The following is a 19504-nucleotide window of genomic DNA, read 5'->3' on the forward strand; positions in this document are numbered from 1 at the left end:
CCATCATAACCATCAATTCAATACCCAAGTTTTAGTTCGCTAACATTAAGCTTGTATCAACATCACTCAGAGGGTGACTGATTGCAGCTTTTGATCATTTTATTTCAAGTGGACTTCTCAATTGCTGTTTTGGTCATCTCATTCATCTTCTAAACTAACTGGCATAGTCCATCTGCTATTATTGCTACTATCTTACTTATGTTTTTCTGTTTTCTTTTTTCTTTAATGTCATGCAAAACGTCATAACCTGTGGGATGTCTGCCAAAGAAAGGACTTAAGGAGCATTATGAGAATCCCATAATTGCCCAGTGAGATTTGACTTGATAGGTTATGGATGTAGCCATGGGTGCCAAAACACAATAACCCATTTATTCTCCAATGCTGAGTCACCTGTGAAAAGCCCGCATCATGGGGAGCTGCCACCATAGGAGGCCTGAGCATTTGTACAACCACATCCTCCTTCAACTGATTTACCCTGATACTGACAGTAACCTGGCCAAGGCAAAGCAAATGCTCTAACCTAAGCTCAAACCAAATGCTCTAACCAAAGCTCTAACCAAATGCTCAAAGCAAAGCTCTAACCAAAGCTCTAACCAAATGCTCAAACCAAAGCTCTAACCAAAGCTCAAACCAAATGCTCTAACCAAAGCTCTAACCAAATGCTCAAACCAAAGCTCTAACCAAATGCTCAAACCAAAGCTCTAACCAAAGCTCTAACCAAATGCTCAAAGCAAAGCTCTAGCCAAAGCTCAAACCACATGCTCTAACCAAAGCTCTAACCAAATGCTCAAACCAAAGCTCTAACCAAAGCTCTAACCAAATGCTCAAACCAAAGCTCTAACCAAATGCTCAAACCAAAGCTCTAACCAAATGCTCAAACCAAACTCTAACCAAATGCTCAAACCAAAGCTCTAACCAAAGCTCTAACCAAATGCTCTAACCAAAGCTCAAACCAAATGCCCCCTCAAAATAAATGGTGGGGGGGAGGTGCAGAGCAAGAAAGAAAGAAAATATCCTCAGTTCAGATATCATGCTAGCCAGGCACCTTGGGTTCTGTTTTGTTACACTGTCATTTTCACCACCACCACAATTGGGCAGTGTTTCTGCACTTTCTTTAGAGCTAACAGGTGAGCAAGATTAGTTAAAGGTTCAGCTGTCTTTCAGACAGTATGTAAGTAAATAAATAGATAACAAAAACATAAACCAAATGACAGATTTATGTAGCTTTATCTGTCCCCATTCTTTGAATGGAAAATACTCAAGATGACATACTAAATATTTTCATATTTTTGTGTGTATTTATAAGCAATAATGGCAATTGTTTCAAATAAAAATGTTAAGAAGAAGCTACAATTTTCAGGATTCAAACTCTATTAAAAGATAAAATCTGGTAAGCAGAATTCTACATTTTTACTGGAGGTATCATTTCACAGATATTGTAGATGTGGAGTTGTGAGTGCTACACGGATAAGCTTGGAAGTAGCTTGGCAATCCCAGGAGAGATGATTCCTGAGGAGAGAATTGGGGTAGGATTCAAGGTATATGTGACATTCTCAGTTGACCTTGATGGATAGATAGCATCTAAATGGAAGAAAATGCCAGCTTTCACCCTTTGTTAGCTATAAGCATTGATGATTCCTTCCAAAGTCTCCATACTATGTACTTTCTGAGATTATCCTGACTAAATGTGAACAAATATTGAGTACTATTTCCAGCAGAAAGTGGGATGTGGCATTGATCTTGTTGCCTTGGGCAAGATTGCTTGGAGTGAGTTTTGAGTTCCTGGAAAATTATTAAGCTCTTTGGAGAAGACTTCTCTCAATTCTGTAACCTGATCCTATAACAAGACTTTTGTCTTGATCTCCTATTTTGTAATTCATCTCCACAGACAAATTTTGAATACCTTCCTGAATCCGAATTACCTTGTCTGGGGATCGGATGCTTTATATAATTTTTGTTGCACTTTTCAATCAGAAACTGTGTCCCTTTCCTTGAACTCACACTTGTTGGAAGAATTCTATTCCAAATAGATTAGTGACTGTCATAATGCCTAGCTCTGAGCATCGCCACTGTAAAGACATGTGTCTATCTTGCAGTAGACAAATAGCTGCTTAGAGATGTCCAAATTCTAACCCCTGGAATCTTTGAATATTTTTTTACATAGCAAGGGGGAATTAATGTTGAATATGTAATCAAAGTTTCTAATTATCCAGCCTTGAGATGAGGAGATTATCCCAGATTATCTAGGGAGACTCAGGGTAGTCATAAAGGTCCTTATAAGTGAAAGGAGGAAAGAGAGAGTTGGTGTCAGAGTGATGCAACTAGAGAAAGACTTGACTGTTCATTGCTGGTTTTGGAGATAGAATGAAGTCACAAGCCAAGGAATGCAAGTGACCTCTAAAAGCTGGCGAAGGCAAGGAAATAAATTTCAGCCTAGAATCTCAGAGGAATGCAGCTGTACTGTCACCTTGATTTCAGCCCAATGAAAACCATTTCAGAATTCTGACCTCAACAACTAGAAGACAATATATTTCCATTGTTTTAATTCATCATGCATGTTGTTGATTTGCCACAATAGCAACTGGGAAAAAATATACTTCCCTTCCACAGAACAGATCTTAGAATATCAAAGGTAGCTTGCATTGAGTACGAGTTATCATGTCCTTTTGGTTTCCTCAAATTGAGGGGAACACAGTTTATGGATAATACCATGGGCCTTGGAATTCAACAAAGTAAAGGGCAAAATTCTGTTTCATTAATTACTGGCTATATGGCCGCTAATAAATGATCTGATTTCTCTGCTGCCCATTTTCATTAAGTATTTAATGAGGATAATACTCTTCTCATCAGGTTGGTTTGAGGATTGATTGAAATAAAATATGTAAAGTACCTTACTTAGTGCATGGCAAATGTTATGAATTATTCAGAATATCTCAATGCCTTTGGTTCCAAAGTAAGCTCTCCTGTCAGGTTAGTGTAACGATATCAAGTTGATATGAGTAGAAAACTAGTTTGAAGCGATGTCAGGAAGTGTCTTTCCTCATACACTGCTAAGGAGTTGTGATTTAATTTGGTAAGCAAGGAGTGTCATTTATATTTAAAATGCTTCTTGAATTTCTTCCTTCTCTAGTTGCTTTAGGTGTAGAGTTAGGTTATTTATTTGACTTTTTTCTTGTTTCTTGAGGTAAGCCTGTAATGCTATGAACCTTCCCCTTAGCACTGCTTTTACAGTGTCCCCATAGGTTTTGGGTTGTTGTGTCTTTATTTTCATTTGTTTCTATGCATATTTTGATTTCTTTTTTGATTTCTTCTATGATTTGTTGGTTATTCAGATGCATGTTATTTAGCCTCCATATGTTTGAATTTATAATAGTTTTTTTTCCAGTAATTGAGATCTAATCTTACTGCATTGTGGTCAGAGAAGATGACTGGAATGATTTCAATTTTTTTGAATTTACCAAGGCTAGATTTATGGCCCAGGATGTGATCTATTCTGGAGAAGGTTCCATGTGCACTTGAGAAAAAGGTGAAATTGATTGTTTTGGGGTGAAATGTCCTATAGATATCAATTAGGTCTAGCTGGTCCATTGTGTCATTTAAAGTCTGTGTTTCCTTGTTAATTTTCTGTTTAGTTGATCTATCCATAGGTGTGAGTGGGGTATTAAAGTCGCCCACTATTATTGTGTTATTGTTAATTTCCCCTTTCATACTCATTAGGGTTTGCCTTACATAATGCGATGCTCCTATGTTGGGTGCATATATATTTATAACTCTAATATCTTCTTCTTGGATTGATCCTTTGATCATTATGTAGTGTCCTTCTTTGTCTCTTTTCACAGCCTTTATTTGAAAGTCTATTTTATCTGATATGAGTATTGCAACTCCTGCTTTCTTTTGGTCTCCGTTTGCATGAAATATTTTTTTCCAGCCCTTCACTTTCAGTCTGTGTGTGTCCCTTGTTTTGAGGTGGGTCTCTTGTAGACAGCATATATAGGGGGTCTTGTTTTTGTATCCATTCAGCCAGTCTTTGTCTTTTGGTTGGGGCATTCAACCCATTTACATTTAAGGTAATTATTGATAGGTGTGGTCCCGTTGCCATTTACTTGTTGTTTTGGGTTCACGTTTATACAGCATTTCTGTGTTTCCTATCTAGAGAAGATCCTTTAGCATTTGTTGAAGAGCTGGTTTGATGGTGCTGAATTCTCTCAGCTTTTGCTTGTCTGTAAAGCTTTTGAGTTCTCCTTCATATCTGAATGAGATCCTTGCTGGGTACAATAATCTGGGTTGTAGGTTGTCCTCTTTCATTACTTTAAGTATGTCCTGCCATTCCCTTCTGGCTTGAAGAGTTTCTATTGATAGATCAGCTGTTATCCTTATGGGAATCCCTTTGTGTGTTATTTGTTGTTTCTCCTTTGCTGCTTTTAATATTTGTTCTTTGTGTTTGATCTCTGTTAATTTGATTAATATGTATCTTGGGGTGTTTCACCTTGGGTTTATCCTGTTGGGACTCTCTGGGTTTCTTGGACTTGTGTAACTATTTCCTTTCCCATTTTAGGGAAGTTTTCAGCTATTATCTCCTCGAGTATTTTCTCATGGCCTTTCTTTCTGTCTTCTTCTTCTGGGATTCCTATAATTCTAATGTTGGGGCATTTCACATTGTCCCAGAGGTCCCTGAGGTTGTGAAGAAATATACCGTGTTCATGGATTGGAAGAATCAATATTGTAAACATGAGTATACTACCCCAAAAAATCTATAGATTCAATGCAATCCCTATCAAGCTACCAATGGTATTCTTCATAGAACTAGAACAAATAATTTCACAATTTGTATGGAAATACAAAAAAAAACCTCGAATAGCCAAAGTAATCTTGAGAAAGAAGAATGGAACTGGAGGAATCAACCTGCCTGACTTCAGACTATACTACAAAGCCACAGTCATCAAGACAGTATGGTACTGGCACAAAGACAGAAATATAGATCAATGGAACAAAATAGAAAGCCCAGACATAAATCCACATATCTATGGTCACCTTATCTTCGACAAAGGAGGCAAGAATATACAATGGAAAAAACAACCTCTTTAACAAGTGGTGCTGAGAAAACTGGTCAACCACCTGTAAAAGAATGAAACTAGAACACTTTCTAACACCATACACAAAAATAAACTCAAAATGGATTAAAGATCTAAATGTAAGACCAGAAACTATAAAACTCCTAGAGGAGAACATAGGCAAAACACTCTCTGACATAAATCACAGCAAGATCCTCTATGAACCACCTCCCAGAATATTGGAAATAAAAGCAAAAATAAACAAATGGGACCTAAGGAAACTTAAAAGCTTTTGCACAACAAAGGAAACTATAAGCAAGGTGAAAAGACAGCCTTCAGAATGGGAGAAAATAATAGCAAATGAAGCAACAGACAAAGGATTAACCTCAAAAATACACAAGCAACTCCTGCAGCTCAATTCCAGAAAAATAAATGACCCAATCAAAAAATGGGCCAAAGATCTAAACAGACATTTCTCCAAAGAAGACATACAGATGGCTAACACACACATGAAAAGATGCTCAACATCACTCATTATCAGAGAAATGCAAATCAAAACCACAATGAGGTACCATTACACGCCAGTCAGGATGGCTGCTATCCAAAAGTCCACAAGTAATGAATGCTGGAGAGGGTGTGGAGAAAAGGGAACCCTCTTACACTGTTGGTGGGAATGCAAACTAGTACAGCCACTATGGAGAACAGTGCAGAGATTCCTTAAAAAACTGGAAATGGAACTGCCATATGACCCAGAAATCCCACTCCTGGGCATACACACCAAGGAAACCAGATCTGAAAGAGACACGTGTACCCCAGTTTTCATCATAGCACTGTTTATAATAGCCAGGTCATGGAAGCAACCTAGATGCCCATCAGCAGACGAATGGATGAGGAAGCTGTGGTACATATACACAATGGAATATTACTCAGCCATTGAAAAGAATACATTTGAATCAGTTCTAATGAGATGGATGAAACTGGAGCCCATTACACAGAGTGAAGTAAGCCAGAAAGATAAACACCAATACAATATGCTAACGCATATATATAGAATTTAGAGAGATGGTAATGATAACCCTATATGCAAAACAGAAAAAGAAACACAGATGTATAGAACAGACTTTTGGACTTTATAGGAGAAGGCGAGGGTGGGATAATCTGAGAGAATAGCATTGAAACATGTATATTATTAAGTGTGAAACAGATCACCAGTCCAGGTTGGATGCACGAGACAATTGCTCAGGGCTGGTGCACTGGGATGACCCAGAGGGATGGGATGGGGAGGGGGGTTCAGGATGGGGAACACATGTAAATCTATGGCTGTTTCATGTCAATGTATGCCAAAACCCACTACAATATTGTAAAGTAATTAGCCTCCAGCTAATAAAAATAATTGAGAAAAAAATAAACTCATTAAAAATAATGAAAAAAAAATGCTTCTTGAAAAAAATATATAAATAAAATAAAAATAAATAAATAAAATGCTTCTTGTTTCAGAAAGAGTACAATCTATTGATATAAATAAAAAATAAAAAGTCATATTTAATTCAAAATAAGGACTAAGAGTCAATAATCCAATGCTAAAATATGGGGAAAAGACTATCTGATAGTGATAAAGCAGATGGACATAAACTGGAAAGCACAACTTTTGGGAGACTTGCTATTCTTCTGAATACATCTGGTTTACCAAAACGTAGCTTTTCCTACCCCCGCCTCTCCCTCATGTTTAGAAACATGTCTTAACAACCCAGCAACAATTCTGTAGATGTTTCTTTTTGACCATCTCTTCTTTTGTGTTTCATTCTATTTCCTTACTAATACTTCCTGCTTCTTTGGAGAAAAAAATCCACTTGTCAAGAAGTAAATGAAGGGTAAACTAGTGGTGCTCCATTTTAACATGAGAGGTATAAGTCTCCCAAGTAAATCACCATAGGTAGTGACAGAAAGAGGATTCACTTTTAGAACAGCAAATATCATGTACAAAAATGAGTTGCAGGTTTTCATGTCTTCACTATTTTAAAGTGTCAGCGAGCTAAGCACTGTGGATAAGAAAAAAGAAAAATCTAGGCAAATAGAATCACACTTAGAAGAAAGTTTGATACTATAATAAGTTTAACTGTGTCCTGCAAAATATATATTGAAGCCCTAAACCCCAGTACCTCAGAATGTGACCTTATTTGCAACAACCTTAAAAGATTTGTTGTAGATATACTTGGTTAAGTTAATACAAAGTCATATTGAGACAGGGTGGACACCAAATCTAATATGACTTATGTCCTGTTAAAAGGAAAAGAGACATGTACAGCAAAATTAAGTGAAGGAAGCAGTCAGACAAAGAGGTTAATCCAGACTAGGTTCAGTGCATCCTACAGGGACATTTGGAAGGTAAATGATATGTGTCCCACCTTATGGCGAGGAGGCTGGCTTTTTGTATTCCCAAATAATATCCTACGCTTTTCTGGGTGAGCCAAAGGTGATCTCAGGAGAAGGGAGCAGTGGTTAGCTATCAGCAGCCAATACTTATAGCACCTGGGAAATCGGTACAAGGTCTAGTAAAGGGAACCTGGGAAGGACACCAAAGGACTCTACTACAATGAATACAAGGATAGAGATTGGAAATTTAACCTAACAATCATTGGCATTCTTTAAGAAGCTACTAGGAAAATTGGGAAGGAAGTAGAAAGCAAAGACAAAGTAAAGCAATAAAAATAATCCTCATTTTCATTATTAAAACCTACACAGAGCACAATTTTAAATGTCTAACTAAATTCCAAACAAACCATTTAAAAATGAAATCCAACTAAAATATTCTAGTAAGATTTTAAATATATAGTACAAATATAATCCACAACTTCTTAGGAAAAGATAAAAGATTGTATTTCCCCACAAGTAAATAGAAATCAGACTGATCTTAGAATTTTATCAGAAGACAATTGGAACAACGTCTATAGTATCAGAGATTTTTTGAAAGAGTGCTCTTATCTAATTAAATACAGTTATCTTTTACACACTGTGGTATAACAATATCTAACACATTCAAGAGTTTAGAAAATATAACATGTAGATCACATGTATTACTTAGATGCTTTGGGTTGCAAGTAATGTCAACAACAACTGTAGTGAAAAATGCACAGTGGCTTGGAAACTATAATAAAGTACCCAGAAGTATGGTAGATCTTAGACTGGATAATTCAATGACTCAGTAACATCCAGGACTCAAATCCTTTCCATTTTTTCTCTTTTATTTTCAGTTTAACTTTCATCTTAATAACAGGACTGGTGTACTAGGTAAAAAAGACAAGAGATTATTGCTCCCTGTGTAGCTGTTATGGGCACAGAATCATTTCCCAGAGCATGCTTACTCACATTTTGTTGACCAGAATTAGGTCGTGTTCCACTTTGTTCTCTCATCTTAAATCGATTATGTGTGAAGGGAACATGATTGCCATGATTTACTAAACCAAGAAGGATGGATGTCTATAAAATCATGTCTAAAAGATAGGGAGGCATAGAAAGGATGCAAGTAGGCAACCACCAATCTCTGATGGATTATTTTTCTTGAAAAAAGAAATGTATGCAGTGCTCCTTTACCTGAACAAGAGATGAATCATTTAAAAATCTCAAAAACTGTAAAGGTGTCAGAAAACTGAAAGTTACTCCCTATTTGCTCTGAACCTAAACTAGGCTATTCAGTTTGGTTACACAAAAAGATGTTTATTTAGTTGTTGCTGTTTTTCCTTTCCTATACAACAAATGTTTATTGAGCCTATAATATGCCTGACATTATATTAGGTGGTAGAAACAAAGCAATAAGCAGATACAAGCTTACTGTTTTGATAGACATTCCAACCTGTTAATGAAGGAGAGATCCTTGTTCTAGGTTATGGGGATGGCTGAATGCAAGGCACTGATGCTGATGAGATGAGATCATCAGCAGATGAGATCTAGGTTATGGGGATGGCTGAATGCAAGGCATTGATGCTGATGAGATGAGATCATCAGCAGATGAGATCAACAGCGGGTTCTAGTAACAAATACTCAAAGCCTGGGAGAAGAAGACACCACATGTCATGCAGGACCACCCAGGGGTTGCCCTCAATCACAGAGTGAACAAAGCAGGGTTGGAGAAGGCAAAGTTTGTAGTAACAGAAGCATGCAACGCCCTCTTATTCTTGTGGAAGAATGTAATTGTCTTCTTTGAATAATTCCATGGGCTGTCAGGGAACTGAAGCCCAGCATTAGGGAAAAGCAGGCACCTTGCCTGGTTGCTGTGAAAAACAAGGCTGTTGGCTGGGGCCAGGGGGTCTTATCTGCAGGAGCACCACACAGGAGTGTGAATGTGAGGTTGGGTCATAAGAGGCCCTCCCACTTTCAGATGTCAAGGCAGTTCGCAATATTAATTTTAGGTCTTATACCACATTGACTCTCACATATAAATTTTTCCTATGCTATAGGTGCCTCACTACAATTGTATGCAGTTATGTGTAGAAACCATGTTCTAGTTAAGAATTGGTTTTCTATTTATTTTTCTTGAGATGTTATGTTTCTCAAATCTGTTGATTGGTGTTGCCCATCACATCTAGAAACTTCTCAGCTGTTATTTTGTTAAGTAGTAATTCTGTCTCTTTCTTTCTCACCTCTCCCAATGGGATTCCAATTCTAGCTAACTTAGGTTTTACTTTTTCAACAATCTATGTCTGCTACTCTATCTTTTTGTTTTGCTTGCTTTTTTTTTTCTTTTGATTCATCACTTTTGCCTCCCTTAATTGCACTCTAAGTCATTTGTCTTAAACTTCCTTGCAATTCACTAATTTCTTCTTCAACTATGTTTTCCTTACACAGTTTCCTTAAAGCTGTGTTTTAATTACCATGAAAGTCATCCACTGATCTTTTTCATTGAAGTAGAGTTGATTTATAATGTTTCATTAATTTCTGCTGTACAGCAAAATGGTTCAGTTATACATATATACATTCTTTTTTATATTCTTTCTCATTATGATTTATCATAACATATTGAATACAGATGACCATTATATCTACTACTGTGGGCAGGAATCCCTTAGAAGAAATGCAGTAGCCATCGTAGCTAACAAAAGAGTCCAAAATGCAGTACTTGGATAAAATCTCAAAAACAACAGAATGATCTCTTGTTCTCAGTTCATTTCCAAGGCAAACCATTCAATACCATGGTAATCAAAGTCTACGCCCCAACCAGTAATGCTGAAGAAGCTGAATGGTTCTATGAAGACTTACAAGACTTTTTAGAACTAACACCCCAAAAAGATGTCCTTATCATTATAGGGGACTGGAATGCAAAAATAGGAAGTCAAGAAGCACCTTGAGTAACAGGCAAATTTGGCCTTAGAGTATGGAATGAAGCAGGGCAAAGGCTAATAGAGTTTTGCAAAGAGAAAGCACTGGTCATAGAAAACACCCTCTTCCAACAACACAGAGAAAACTCTACACATGGACATCACCAGACGGTCAACACTGAAATGAGACTGATTATATTCTTTGCAGCCAAAGATGGAGAAGCTCTATACAGTCAGCAAAAACAAGACCAGGAGCTGACTGTGGCTCAGACTATGAACTCCTTATTGCCAAATTCATACTTAAGTTGAAATAAGTGGGGAAAACCACTAGACCATTCAGGTATCACCTAAATCAAATCCCTTATGACTATACAGTGGAAGTGAGAAATATATTTAAGGGACTAGATCTGACAGACAGTGCCTGATGAACTACGGATGGAGGTTCATGACACTGTACAGGAGACAGGGATCAAGACCGTCCCCACGGAAAAAGAAATGTAAAAAAACAAAATGGCTGTCTGAGGAGGCCTTACAAATAGCTGTGAAAAGAAGAGAAGTGAAAAGCAAAGGAGAAAAGGAAAGATATACCCATTTGAATGCAGAGTTCCAAAGAATAGGAAGGAGAGATAAGAAAGCCTTCCTCAGCGATCAATGCAAAGATAGAGGAAAACAACAGAGTGGGAAAGACTAGAGATCTCTTCAAGAAAATTAGAGACACCAAGGGAACATTTCATGCAAAGATGGGCTCAATAAAGGACAGAAATGGTATGGACCTAAGAGAAGCAGAAGATATTAAGAAGAGGTGGCAAGAATACACAGAACTTCGGAAAAAAGATCTTCATGGCCCATATAATCATGATGGTGTGATCACTCACCTAGAGCCAGACATCCTGGAATGTGAAGTCAAGTGGGCCTTAGGAAGCATCACTACGAACAAAGCCAGTGGAGGTGATGGAATTCCAGTTGAGCTATTTCAAATCCTAAAAGATGATGCTGTGAAAGTACTGCACTCAATATGCCAGTAAATTTGAAACTCAGCAGTGGCCACAGGCTTGGAAAAGGTCAGTTTTCATTCCAATCCCAAAGAAAGGCAATCCCAAAGAATGCTCAAACTAACCACAAAATTGCACTCATTTCACACGCTAGTAAAGTAATGCTCAAAATTCTCCTAGCCAGGCTTCAGCAATACGCGAACCGTGAACTTCCAACGTTCAAGTTGGTTTTAGAAAAGGCAGAGAAACCAGAGATCAAATTGCCAACATCCGATGGATCATCGAAAAAGCAAGGGAGTTCCAGAAAAACATCTATTTCTGCTTTATTGACTATGCTAAAGCCTTTGACTGTATGGATCTCAATAAACTGTGGAAAATTCTGAGAGAGATGGGAATACCAGACCACCTGAGCTGCCTCCTGAGAAACCTGTATGCATGTCAGGAAGCAAATGTTAGAACTGGACATGGAACAACAGATTGATTCCAAATAGGAAAAGGAGTACGTCAAGGCTATATATTGTCACCTGCTAATTTAACTTATATGCAGAGTACATCATGAGAAACACTGGGCTGGAGGAAGCACAAGCTGGAATCAAGATTGCTGGGAGAAATATCAATAACCGCATGTAGGCAGATGACACCACCCTTATGGCAGAAAGTGAAGAAGAACTAAAGAGCCTCTTGATTAAAGTGAAAGAGGAGAGTGAAAAAGTTGGCTTAAAGATCAACATTCAGAAAACTAAGATCATGGCATCTGGTCCCATCACTTTATGGTGATGAAGAAACAGTGGAAACAGTGTCAGACTTTGTAGATGGTGATTGCAGCCATGAAATTAAAAGACACTTACTCCTTGGAAGGAAAGTTTTGACAAGCCTAGACAGTATATTAAAAAGCAGAGACATTACTTTCACAACAAAGGTCCATCTCTTCAAGGCTATGGTTTTTCCAGTAGTCATGTATGGATGTGAGAGTTGGACTATAAAGCAAGCTGAGCACCAAAGAATTGATGCTTTTAACTGTGGTGTTGGAGAAGACTCTTGAGAGTCCCTTGGACTGCAAGGAGATCCAACCAGTCCATCCTAAACTTAATTAGTCCTGAGTGTTCATTGGAAGGACTGATGTTGAAGCTGAAGCTCCAATATTTTGGCCACCTGATGCAAAGATTTGACTCATTTGAAAAGACCCTGATTCTGGGAAAGATTGAGGGCAGGAGGAGAAGGGGATGACAGAGGATGAGACGTTTGGATGGCATCACCGACTCAATGGACATGAGTTTGGGTGAACTCCCAGAGTTGGTGATGGACAGGGAGGCATGGCTTGCTGCAGTCCATCGGGTCACAGAGAGTTGGACATGACTGAGCAACTGAACTGAACTGAAATGATTGAATACAGTTCCCTGTGTTATACAGTAGGACCTCATTGTTTAAGTATTCTGTATGTAATATGTAGTTTGCATCTACTAACCTCAGATATCATCTTTTCAATTCTACAAGTTTTAGTCAGTTCTTTTTTTAAACTCACTATGCCACCTTTTATATTTTGTGTATGCTGCAGACATTTTCAAGCTCTTTGTTTTTAAAATAACAAGCTGAAGTGCTTGTTAACTTATTGTTATTGCCTGGTTTCTTTGGTTCTCACTCACTGTGTATGTCTTGTTTCCCCATGTGTTTTATTATCCTTGACAGCAAAATATTTGGGAAATTATTTGGAGGAATAATTTGAGGCTGAGGATGATTATACATCCCTCTAGAGAGGATCTTTGTGGCTTTTGCTAGGGCTTTGGGAGGGTACCAAACAAAACCAACTTTATGTCTGAATATCATATTTACAGTCACCAACTGACCCTAGTAACCTGGAACACAGGCTAGTTCATTTCAGGTTCAATGTCACCAAGAGGAATAGCCCTACTGGGTCTCATCTCAAAGTGTGTATACAGAGGCAGTTTAAAATTCCTTATTTTAGTGAACCCTGGGCTTTTTTCTCTTCTTACTTATTCTCCTAGAACCTACCAAGCTGCTAAAACTGTAGTTCAGTTTCACAGTTGCTATTTCTAATTTGATAAGCAACCTTCAGAGCAAAACAGATTCGAGTTCTAGGCTTTCCTCTCCAGTTTCTTGCCTTCTCCTAGGTCTTGGCTGAGTAAATTTGCTAGATTTTAGATGGTCAAACATAACTGTTAGATTAGTTATAGATACTGTTATATTTTGTTTGTTTGTACTCAGGGATTTTTTGTTGTTGTTGTTTGCTTTTGCTTTCATTTTGACATTTCCTCTAGCTGGTATTTTAGCTGTTCCCTGTAGAACTGGGCCTCTCGAGTTGTGTCTTGCCTATTTCTCCAGGCATGCATTTTAGGGGCTTCCTCAATGGATCTGTGGGCAAATAATCCACCAGCAATATTGGAGACACAGGAGATGTGGGTTTGATACTTGGGTTGGGAAGATACCCTGGAAGAGGAAATGGCAACTCATTTCAGTATTCTTGCCTGAAAAAAAAACCCCACAGACAGAGGGGCATGGTGGGCTACAGTCCAAAAGGCAACAGAGTCAGACATGACTGAGCGACCAAGCACCATCCAACCATACGCTATAAACAGTATTCGCTGGATTCCTAAATTGAAGGATTTGACTTTAATTATTCAGTTCACTATTAGCAAGATGAAATCTCTTTAACACCATAGTTGACAAAGATTTCTCCTATGTTTGAAGAAATTTAAATAATTACTACTTTTACTGTGGTTCAGCCCTTCTCCATGAAGTCCTTTATTTATATACTTAGCATATGGCTTAGGAGATTAAAACAAAAAGGTTCCTTTTCCCTTAAGAATAAAATTTAAGGGAGGAAAAGTCTTTTATGGCCATTTATATGGCTAAGAAACTCAATATTGATTTTCAGTACCTTTGAAAAATCATACTACACTTTCCAAGAATTTTTTGTCCACATGTTTTGCTATTTAATTGGTGTGGCTAAAATATATCCAGTGGTAGATAATATTTGTCAATAAACCTCTACTCACTTTGTTTTTATTTAGGAATGATGACTATGTCTATTTAACTCTAGTTAAATCTGTATGATGATCTCAACTATAAAGAAAGAAAAGAGTAAAGATTGCTAGGGATGAATCAAAATCTCACTGGTATTTATCATTTTTCTTTGCAGAGTAGAATTCTTGGTGGATAATCTTCTTTCCTTCTTTGTGGACTTTCAATATTTTTCTAACTTTCCTAACAGGTTGCATTGCTTCTATAAGCAATTGTAATATGCAAGCATTGCAAACAACTCTATCACCATGATCACCATCATGTAAGCAGAAAATAAAAATCTGAAGAAAAAAATCACAGACATTACCAGTATTTAACTCTGCATGTAAGAATAGTAGTGCATTTTAAATATATATATATATATATTTATATATATGTTTCCTGATATTGTCTGAAAAGCATTTATTGCTATTTTACTGGAAAAGAATAACTAACAAAACATAAAGATTTCTGAGTACAATAATTATTCCGACTGTGCTTTAGGAACTTTCTTTTAATTTAAAAGGGCACAGGAAAGAACTGTCTTGGAGAATTTTTTTAAAAGCTGTGATGTTGTTTTAGTTGAGAGGTAGTGATTAACAAAAGTACTAAATGACTGTTTCATTTGAAAGTAAGTTCAGATTTAAGAGCCACAGCAAAAATAGCTTAAGCATCACATTACTTAAATCATAAGTCATTAGATTTAAGGAGAAAGAGGCATCAGAATTCTCACATGGTTTGAGGATAGGATAGCCATTCTAAAATGTAAGGGATTTGGAAGCTGAAGCAGATTAGGAAGGGTTGTCCTGAACCACACTCTGAATACCTTGCATGTTTTCAATTAGCATTTCTATGTGTGATGAGTCTGTTTACTAGACTTCTTTTGCACACAAATGTTGTATTAGTTTTATATGGCTGCCATTACAAAATACCACAGTCTGGGTGGTTTAAAAACAGAAATTTATTTTCTCATATTCTGGGGGCTAAGAAGTCCAAGATCAATGGTTTGGTTCCTCCTGAGGCCTTTCTCCTGGGCTTGCACATGGCCACCTTCTTGCCAGCAAACATTCTCATACTGTTTTTCCTCTGTACACATGTATTCCTGGTATTTTGGGGGTTCAAATTTCCTCTTCTAGTAAGGATATCAGTCATATTGGAACCCACTCACCCTCATGGCCTCATTTTAATTTAGTTAGCTTTTTAAAGTCCCTAACTCTAAATACAGTGACATTCTGAGGTACTGTTTGGGCTTTAACATATGAATTTGGGAAGGATGTAATTTGGCCTATAAAAAAGATAAATTACATTCACGCAAAAAGTTATGAATAAATATTGGTATTCCCAGCAGTATTTTGGATATATTTTAGTAAGTTTAATATATTCAAAGAATAAAATGTAAGAGAAATTTTAAGAATAGCTTATTGGAAAATTCTCAAGTTAAACCAAGTTGCAAGAATAGAAAATGGAAAATGATAACTAACCTACAAAATCAATCTTTTGTAACATACATAGACACACTTATACATAAAACATAAGGGAAAATAATGGCTATATCCAATTGGTGAAATTTCATGCATTTTCAAGTATTCTATACTGAGACCTGTCACTTACATAATAAGAGGAAAAGTGTTTAATTTTTAAAGGGAGAGACAAACTGATTCTTATCAGTATTAGTCTTTGGTTGCAATCAATAGAGAATAAGTTTCTATAATTTAGGCAAAAAGAAAGTTTGCAAGAAGGTTATTCTGGTGCTTAATATACAGTTTGTTTCTATCTTTGTTACTCTTTTTAAAAAAATATAATCTAAAATTTGTGTTATTTCCTATTTAACCAAAATCAGATGAAACTGGCAGTGCGTGGACTAGGGTGTCAGGACACACAAGTTTTAATAGCTTATTGCTCACTTTTCCTCACAAGTTATTAACACTATCATCAAGGTAGGCTTTTAAATGACCTGAAACTTTCTGGACAAGTTTACAAGTTTACAAGTATTCTCTCACAACCACTTTTAAAAATCCATAGTAGTGATCTGTTTCTTACATTGTACTTGTCAAAATTATTTAATCCCCTAATGTGGTGCTGTAGAAAAATCCCCTGGAAGTCTAAATAAATCATATCTACTGGCTTTTCCTTTATTTTCTTAAAAATATACTCCCAAGCATCTGAAATATCAGTTATGATTCATACCTATAATACTATGAAAGCAATATTCTTCTCAATGCATATAAAAACCTAATGTTACTTTCAGCTCTTACTTTCAGCTCTTTTCCTAAGTACTAAAGTTGTTTCTGTGATTTAGAATGCCATAATATCACAGTTTAAATGGGCTATAAACTGGAATTTAGGAGGAAAACTTAAGTTTCTCAGGTCTGTTTATCCTGTGAGGTGATAATGGAAACTCACCAAAAGAGCAAACACTTTTAAAAAGTGCACTGTTAAAAGGTCATGGATAGGAGAAATGTCAGAGATAAACAAGTCCAGATGTCCAAAGACCAACTGATGTCAGCATACAGGAATCATGCAATTAACAGTCAGAGAGAGACAGTCAATACAAAATCCCAGCAAAACAGGAGGCATTCCAGATGGCACTAGTGGTAAAGAATCCACCATCCAAATTAGGAGACACAAGAGACGTGGGTTCAACCCCTGGGTCGGGAAGATCCCCTGGAGTAGGAAATGGCAACCTCACTCCAGTATTCTTGCCTGAAAAAATTCCATGGGCAGAGGAGCCTGGTGGGCTACAGTCCGTGAGGCCTCAAACAGTCAGACACACTGAGCCACTGAGCACATGACATGAAAGAAACAATAGGACTTTTTGATACTTTCTTTATTCCATTTCAAAACCATGTGTTTTACTCAGGTTTTCTTCTCATTTCTAGGCACCAGGATAATCAGATGTGTGATTATATCCTAATGATTTGACTTTTTGAATCTGCTTTCAAACACATTGTGAAAAGAGTCCTAATATGAACAATAAGAAACCCTGACTGATGGATATCTTTATTCTGTTGAAAAGTCATGTTAGATTTGTGTAGTTTCCCACAAAAAAAGTAGAAAATAATTTATTGGAAAGAATGTTACTTTTAGTATTAAAATGACTATTTCCTTATTCTCCTTTGAATTTTTGATCTGTGCTCCCTAAACAGGCTTAGCATTCTACATCCCACACGCCCTTAACTCAGAGTTGTAGGTCTGGCCAGCATTTATCACAAGCAACACACTCATGAAATAGCTAGGAAAGGGAAATCGCTGTCCCATGCCAGTGTCTAAAGGTCAGCCATTTCTCATTTTAAATCAAAGCCTTTTTCACTGATGCCTATGAAAGGCCTATAAATTCCCAAGGAAAAACTTGCCCCTGGTATGATTTCTGTGATTGTCCAGGAGGAGTAAGGATGAAATGCTCCACGGATCTCATGGGATCCCACAGCTTCAATCATCACCTCGGTGAGGATGATTCCCAGATTTGTGTCTCCAAACCTGTGTCCCCTCCCCAGCCTTCAAGCCCATGGATTCAACTGCACACTGGACATCTCCACCTGGGAGTCCGGCTGAGCTGTCACACACAACGCATTCTGCACAGATGCACTTTCTCATCCACACATGCCCCCTATAGGATACCCAGTCTCTCTTAATGACATAATCATCTTCCCTGATATTCCAACTGAGGACTCAAAGCCAGTTTTTTAAAATTTATCCAATGTATGGTTTTCTCCCATATTAAATTACCTGCCTATATTGATGACGCTTTTTAAAATTAATTTATTTTTATTGGAGGATAATTACTTTACAATATTGTGATGGTTTTTGCCATATATCAACATGAATCAGCTACAGGTATTATTTCTACTTTCCATTTCTATTTTCTCTGACACCATCTTAGTAAATTCTAAATCATTTTTGAATGGATTGAATTCTAAATGAATAATACAGAGTATCATTACATTGAGGTTGAATTCTATGTAAATAATGCATGCTCTCTTTAATTTAGGCACTACTGTATTTATAAAATCTAACCTTTATTCTTTAAATTTTTATTTACTGCCTTCCCAGTCCCTCATTCAATAGCTCATTTGTTCAAAGTTATCTTTGAATGTTCTAGTCATTGAAAACAGAGTATAAGGTACTTGTTTTCACAGAGTAAAAAGGAAAGGAATAAATTAAATATTCTTAAGCACTGTGAAAAATAATGCAATTTGATAGAGAATGACAAAGCAGTGCCACATTAGATAAAATGATTAGGAAAATCCCTTCTGAATGATGAGAAGTAGCCAAGCCATGTGAAGATTTGAGGAACAAGCATTTTCAGAACAAAGTATCACAAGAAAAAAAGGTTAGTATGTTTAATAAGCAGAAGACTAACGGAGTAGAAATTTCTGAACCCAGAGCATGTAGATATGATAAATACTTAGAAAGGCATGAGAACAACTCTCGTAGGGCATCTGAATCATAAAGAAAAAGTAGGATATGAGGATCAATCAGTTTTTTTTTTTTTTTTTACATGAACATGATTTTATCCAAAAAGAACACACTCACTGCGGAGTGAAGACTGATATCAGGGACTTCTGAGTCAAGAGCGCAGATGGAGTTCACACTGAAACTCCCCTCTCCCCACTCCCTTTGTATGAAATTGATCAAAAAAGAAATATAGTTCTTTCTGAATTTTATTTCTGAACCAGAAAGGAAATACTTAATGGTAAGTAAAGTGTGTAGGCATGAAAAATAACCTGATACAGATATTTGTCGCTAGAGTAGCAATGCCTGTGCTGGGACAAAACCCTCTGCTCTCAACCATAGGTCTATAAAAATCATCATAAGTCCTTGCCATGACAAATAAGAATCTAGGCAACACACCTCCTCCATATCTATCAGGCTTACTTGCCACTGCACCCTCTGAACATCATGCATTTTACACAGATCAGAGTATTCAGATTTTCACACATATCCTGTCTTTTTACCATTGACGTCTTTGTAACTGCTTTTCTTTTCATCTATGATACCTACCACATCTCTTATTCCAAAAACGTAAATATATTTTCCCTTATTTATACATGGAATTTTTACAACTGCTATACTTAAAGCATGACTAAAAGTGGCTTAATAAAAGAAACAATATTACTTCTTGCCTCATATA

Source organism: Odocoileus virginianus, chromosome 21 (assembly GCF_023699985.2).
Source record: "Odocoileus virginianus isolate 20LAN1187 ecotype Illinois chromosome 21, Ovbor_1.2, whole genome shotgun sequence".
Taxonomy (NCBI): Eukaryota; Metazoa; Chordata; class Mammalia; order Artiodactyla; family Cervidae; genus Odocoileus; species Odocoileus virginianus.